This window comes from Marmota marmota, unplaced genomic scaffold, assembly GCF_001458135.2.
Source record: "Marmota marmota marmota unplaced genomic scaffold, marMar, whole genome shotgun sequence".
NCBI classification, from domain to species: domain Eukaryota; kingdom Metazoa; phylum Chordata; class Mammalia; order Rodentia; family Sciuridae; genus Marmota; species Marmota marmota.
The window spans coordinates 33,938,793-33,945,459 of NW_026000142.1; the positions used below are offsets into that span (position 1 = coordinate 33,938,793).

Below are 6,667 nucleotides of genomic sequence, written 5' to 3' on the forward strand. Positions count from 1 at the left end.
CGTTGTTCTTTAACTCCTTCAGAAGTTTTAGATGAAGCCTATTTGAACTTAGTGATTTATGGCCACTTAATTTCTCATATTTTTTCAATCAGGTCTTTGTTTTGATTTCTCTGACAGTTCCTCACCTTTCTCTGTACAGAGTAACTGCAGGGTAGATAATTCTTCATCATCCTGAAGTAAAGGCCAGGCACAAAGCATCCCTTTAGCTCCTCTGCATTCTTTGTAATCTCTTCAGATCACTTCATTCCTGACACAGCCTGGTAAAGCAAGCCAATCTCCAGTGGATTTTGCATCTCTGATGCAATTAATTTCATGTGAATTGTTTTATTGACATTTAAAAATTTTTACATATATTTTTTTAAAAAATTTTATCCCTAAAGATCAGTATCACAGTTTGATCACTTCCTTTCATCCTTTCCAAGCCTCAACATCATCTTATTTTACTTTCCTCAGTGTACATGAATCTGAAGTGTATTTCAAGCAGGATTTATGCTGTTTTTGTGGATTTTAATTTCCTATCTTTTCTCTTTGGAATCTTCCTAGATAATCTCATTGTTTTTGTTGTTGCTTCTATTAACCTTCCTTTCAAAAATTGAAGTATGCAAATGTGTTTCTATGATATAATGTTCTCCATGAAAATGTCAAATTGATGATGCCATTGCTACTGTTGATTCTTAGTTTATCTTCTTTCCTCTCAGACCACTGAATCAGCAGTGATAGAAGCTGTACCAACCTCTCTAAGTGCCTAAATAGGGTATTTGTATGTAGGAAAAAAAAATTAAAAAGTTTATTTACCCAACAAGAAAAATTTCATTATAGCTTTTAACAATCTACAAATCTCATTAATAGTTATGCTACCTTTTAAATGAACCATTTGTGTCAAAATAACCAGAATAACAAAGTCTTCCCACCTACCAACCTCATACTCCCTAACTTTCACTACTGTTCCATGCTTTTTATAGCACGCCTTTGTTGTAATGTAAAGCGTATGTCCTGTATTTCAATATGATAAATCAATCACAAGGAAACATAGGTTTCTTATTAACATATGCCAATCACTCTGTGATAATCTACCAACAGTTATGTGTAGTAACCATAGTTTGCCCCTTTTTGTATAAATAAAACAATGTGTCTCTCTCACTTTTCTAACCATTTCAATATAACGACTAATGTCAGACAAACCCAACTGAGTAGTGGTGAACTTATTCTTACTCCTTCCAGATTGAATAAATCTAACTGAATAGTTTTGTATTACCACAGATCATATTTTGCAAGAAACTGGGGAAGAACCACCAAATTCCTAGTATAACTAAAAAACACACAACTCTTTCAGCAAAATGTTAAAGGAACTTTGTGAAAAATAGTAAATCCAGCACATACTTGACTGTTACTAGGGAAATTTCCCTGAACTTGATCTCAGAACACCTTATTATCATCTATTTCTCTTACATGGATCATTCAGATTGCCAGATCACTTGCAGACCTCATTGTCAATATTTCCGAAATGCTTACAGTTAAACACACCTGGCTCTGGATACATCTGTTAATATTTGCACCTAAATTCATATTCAGAATATTTCATCCTTTGAGGGAACTCAGTCTTTTACAAAATAAATGTTTTAGGCAAATGTTCTGGTTGAATTGTACTGCCCCCAAATTCATATGTTGAAGTCCTAATCTCAAAATGTGGCCTTATTTGGAAACAGGGAGTCACTGCAGATGTAAAGAGTTAAGCTGAAGTCACGCTGGAATAGAGTGGGTCAAAATCTAATATGACTGGTAGTATTTAAAATGGGAGTATTTGGACGCAAATATGCACACAGGGAAAACTCTCTGTGAATATTGGAGTTTTTCTTCCATAAACCAAGAAATGATAAGAAACTAGGAGGGAGCTTGGAATAGATCTTTGCTAATGTGGTCAGAGGGATTATAGCCTGATGAACACCTGATCTTGGACTGCCAGCCTCCAGAATTGTGAGACTGCATTTCTGTTGTTTAAACCACTTGATTTAGGATACTTTTTTGATGATTTTACCAGCAAGTGAATGCAACAAAATTCAGTATTGTCAATCAAAATCAAATAATAAATGAGAAAAATATGGTTGGTGGGAAGAGAAAAATGAAATTTGTAATATAATTCTGAAGGATTATTTTTAAATTGAAATGTAAAAATTTCCATAGTTGTTAGGTAATTATCAGCTTGATCTTTAGGATCCTCAGGACACTTATTTCATATTTAGGTTACTAGTGCTTTATAACACTATTTTACATTAATTTGTCTTCAGGTCTGTCTCTCCTATTCTAAGATCTGAGAGGGCTAGAACTATGGGCAGCTTCTTTATCCCAGGATCTTATAATGGCATATGACACACAGAACAGGCACATAAAATATTTTCAAAGAAAGATGAAACTATAATTGCCATAATATTTTAGAATTTTAGCCAGATTGTTCCATAGAATAAGGTTTTCACTCAAATACTATGGGTTCCTAATCAAGACATATAAAATCATTCAACAGGCTGGACTATGACTCTATCTTTTCTCAATATCACAACTAAAAAAGAGATATATTGTCTTTTGAAAAGATTCTTACAGGACAAAATATTCTGATGATAAAGAGGACTGAAAAGTAAGAGTGAGCAGATAGAAAACAGTCCCTGGCCTCTGAACTAGATTTCTATTTGTAGATTCTTATTGTTGTCTGTTTCTCAGACCCAGTATTAAGAGACAGCATTAAACCACTGCCATGTGTTGACCTCTATTGTAGATGCAGATTGTCCTGCCTGTCCAGGGATGGAAATGTGCAAGCTGAAACACTCATCTTAATGTGAACCAGACTTAGTGGGGGATTCACCACTGTATCCTGCCAGGTATTAGGGCCTTCCAGATAGTCTGTTGTCTTTTGATGATCTGCCTATAAATTCTTTCATTCTCTGAGCCTGAGCCCAATGTTTTTCCTTCTCCTCCTCCATTTGACCTCCACTGCATCTCATCTGCATTGAGCAGTCTGACATAAGCCACTATGGTTTAATTTCACCTTCATTGTGCTGCATCTGTTTCACCATATATCTGAGATCACTGTATTTCTAAGCACAGTCTGGTAATTTGACTCCTAATCCTGATAGATAATTCAGCTTTACTTTTCTGACTCTGGGTCTTAACCTGCTAACAAATACCCAAGACCCAGCAGTTCACCACCAATGTGGAGGCACAGATTCCCAATCTCATTTCCCAGATGTTCAAGAAAAGGCCCTGCTTTTTATCTAGGAAGATGTGTTTCCCAGATAAGTGCTGTGGACATGAACTGCCACTGGCAGATTCCTGTATATCAACCTCATGGGAAGAAATAAAGCCTTTGTAAACACCATATTTATTAATCTCATGAGTTTATAACCTGTAGGGTATACTCATTAATAAAGCTAAATACAGAAATTTTTTCTTGTAAATTCTTCACAATTTTCAGCAATTTTCCCATAAGATTAAGTTATTTTAAACAATGTGTATTGTTTTCATTTGCCACTATTTTCTATTATTTTAAAAATATCTGATATAACACAAGAGAGATTGAAAAGTTTTCATATAATTACATTAGAGATTGAAAGCAGAACTCCAGATTAAATACAGTTTACAACTGTATTTTAGTATGCTAACGAAAGGTGTTTAGAGTGCATTTTTTATCAAGATTTAAAGGTAATGTGTTTTCTACCCCACCTCCCTTCACCTAAAAAAAAAAAAAATCCCTGAATTTCCATTTGGCTCTTGAGGTAAAAAAAATAAATAAATAAAATAAACCAACCAAAAGATCTGCCAACACTGTGTTTACATTCCCACATGGCTGGAACTGAGCTCAGAGATAACATCTTTAGTTTACCACAATCCCCATCACTCCCTCTTTTTTTTTTCCAGTTTCAATGAACACTGTTATTGACTATTTAATAGATCATCAATTGTTTCTCCCTAAAACTGGAATTTCATCTTGTTTTCATGCCAAGTAGTGAACGGTGACAAGCTAATCAAAACAAGCTACTTCAAAAAGAGTACTAAGCTAACACAGCTTACTTTGTTTTAACAGACAAAATATAAACAGATGCACTCTAGAATACACAATGGTTTAGCCACCAAGAAATTTAAATGAGATCTTGAAGAATAGAGGCAAACCAGGGTGCAGTAAAGATGAACTGAGATGCCATGTAACTGTTTAAGGATTCCTGGTAGTACCTCTCTTGGCCATTAGCTGAATCTTGATGTCAGGGGAGATTTTAGCTAATGTCAACTGGAGATGTGGAAAATGCTAAGATGACTTAGGAGCTATGCAAAGAAACCAAAAGGCAGGAAAGTATTATACATTCCTGAGAGCATCCACCCCAGGAAGGACTTTACCTTCCAGGACCTCCAAATTAGTACCAACACCAGTGGCTGACTTTATCTTCTGTGTTCCATTTGGCACAGCAAGTGGACATGTCTCCACCACCTATGATAATGATACAGCCCCTGGAAAAAAATTCCCATTCAAAGACACCCACAGGTCCATTCCATACAATTTGCTTAGCCCGATTGACAGCCTCAGCATACTTCTTGCTGCTCTCAGGACCACAGTCCAAGTCCAGCCAGCCATCAGGTATGCCAGAGGCCATAGTGGCTTGGCCAGTCTTGGCATCTCATCAAACTTGTCAGTAGTGACAAAATCAACAGGCAAAGTAATCTTCACACCATTCTTCTCAGCTTTGGACATATGGTCTTTGAAAGTCTTGGATCCCTCTTCATCAAACAGAGAAGTGTCAATCTCCAAGTTGTTGAGAATCTTAAGGAAGGTAAAAGCCATTCCACTACCAATAATCATCTCATTGACTTTCTCCAGCATATTATTTATCAGCTGGATCTGGTCTGCAAATTTAGCTCTTCCTATGAAGTCCAGGAAAAGTCACTCTTGGCTTTCTAAGGCCTTGGCAAAATAGCTCAACTCCTTCTTCATCAAAAAACCACCAGCCTTCTGTGGAAGATTGACTTCCATCATGGAGCTGTGGGTTCAGTGTGCAGTGCCAAAAGCATCATTCGCATAGACATCCCCTAGTTTGGAAAGTGAAGCTCAAGAAGCTTCTACTTTGGCTGGCTCAGCTTTAGCCTTGTTCTCAGAAGCATTTTTTCCCTTCCCTTCTTCCTCAAAATGAAAGCAAAAGTTCACCAGAAGTGTAACAGCCCCAGCTGCTGGATTGGTACAAGTTTTCTCTCTTCCAGGCCCACACAGTCCTTCAAGAACAAAACATCCTTGCCCAGCCAAGATTTTAGTTCTGCAGCAACTGGTTCTAAGGAGTACTTGTCAGGCAGGGGATACCATCAGGTCAGCCCAGATGGCTCATTAGGACAACTGAGTTGGCTCCATTGTTCAAACAGAGTTTGATGCTTGGGACAGCAGTCTTGATCCTCTGTTTTTTCATTATCTGGTTATTCTTCATAGGAAAATTGATATCAACTCTCATAACAACCCTCTTCACCTTCACATCCAGCTTGTCCAGTCAACTTGTTAGACAGCAACATTTTGGCAATAAGGCAAGGGCGAGAGGTAGGAGATTGAAAGTAAGATAATGCGACTGATGTGCTATCCAGATGCTTGCAGAATGCTGAGCACCTCACCTACCAGGAGCACCTCACCACTCCCTCTTATTCCTGCCAAGCTTATTTCTTATTTCACTCATCAGAGATAACCATTAGTTCCTGTATGAATTAAAGTAATCTGTAAGAGACCTGATATTTTGATGTTCTGTGCATTTGATTTTATGCTGTAAATCTTACATCTGCCTGAAAAAATATTTTAAAAAATGTAATTATGCTTATTGTCAGGTATAATATCCACATAAACTGGGTTGTTCAATACTGTTACATGTCCCGAGTTTCAGTTTTTCCTAATGTGCAGACAGACCCTATGGGTATAGGTTGTTATTTAATGAAAAAAAAATCAATTATACTATGTTGTTTGTTTCAAAAGTGCTTTGATCTTTTTAAAGAGGAAAAGCAGGATAAGAATCCTTTAACAGACATGAGGTCAAGAGGCATTATATGAAAACTGGAGCATCTGAGACGTAACTAGCATGAAACCATTGGTTTAAAATATTTCAGATTTGATCCTTTCCACCTTTCTGGATTTGGTTTCTAACTTTGCCATTGACTACCTCTGAATTTGTGGAAAAATCTCAATTTCTGCAGCTTTCAACTTCTTAATTTGTCATAGTATCTCCACAGTTCCATGAATGATCTTTCAAGACTCACAGTCTTTCTTTAAAAACTCCAGTAAGATTCCATAGCACATTGGAAATTCAAATTTTAACTAGCACATTAGAAATTTATTGTCACAACTCATATGTTTTGCAATAGTACAATGTTGTAAGAAAATCTAAAGTTGCTGAATGCCTTGTTGCTTTATAGGTGGAATGCTGACCTATTTCTTAAACATAACTTCACATGTTTATCAGACTGTGTTAAATTTCATTTGGAATTTAATTCTAGAATCTGTTCCATTTACCTAAGATTTTAAATGTATTAAACTACAATACAACTCTCTGATACCTCCCCCCTACCACACTTTTCTGTTTTATCTTGAAAATAGACTCTATCTTTGAGCTAATGGTATAAAAGGAAGAGCTGTCTCCATCAAGATGGGCAATCTGCCCTT

General features: G+C 36.5%; 1 pseudogene across 1 annotated transcript; it reads right to left on the minus strand.

Annotated features, from left to right (window-relative positions):
• Positions 1-4,339: 4,339 nt before the first annotated feature.
• On the minus strand, positions 4,340-5,535 carry LOC107144619 (annotated as a pseudogene). Its single transcript, XR_001503821.2, has one exon. The product of XR_001503821.2 is annotated as a phosphoglycerate kinase 1-like (transcript).
• Between the last annotated feature and the right edge of the window lie 1,132 nt (positions 5,536-6,667).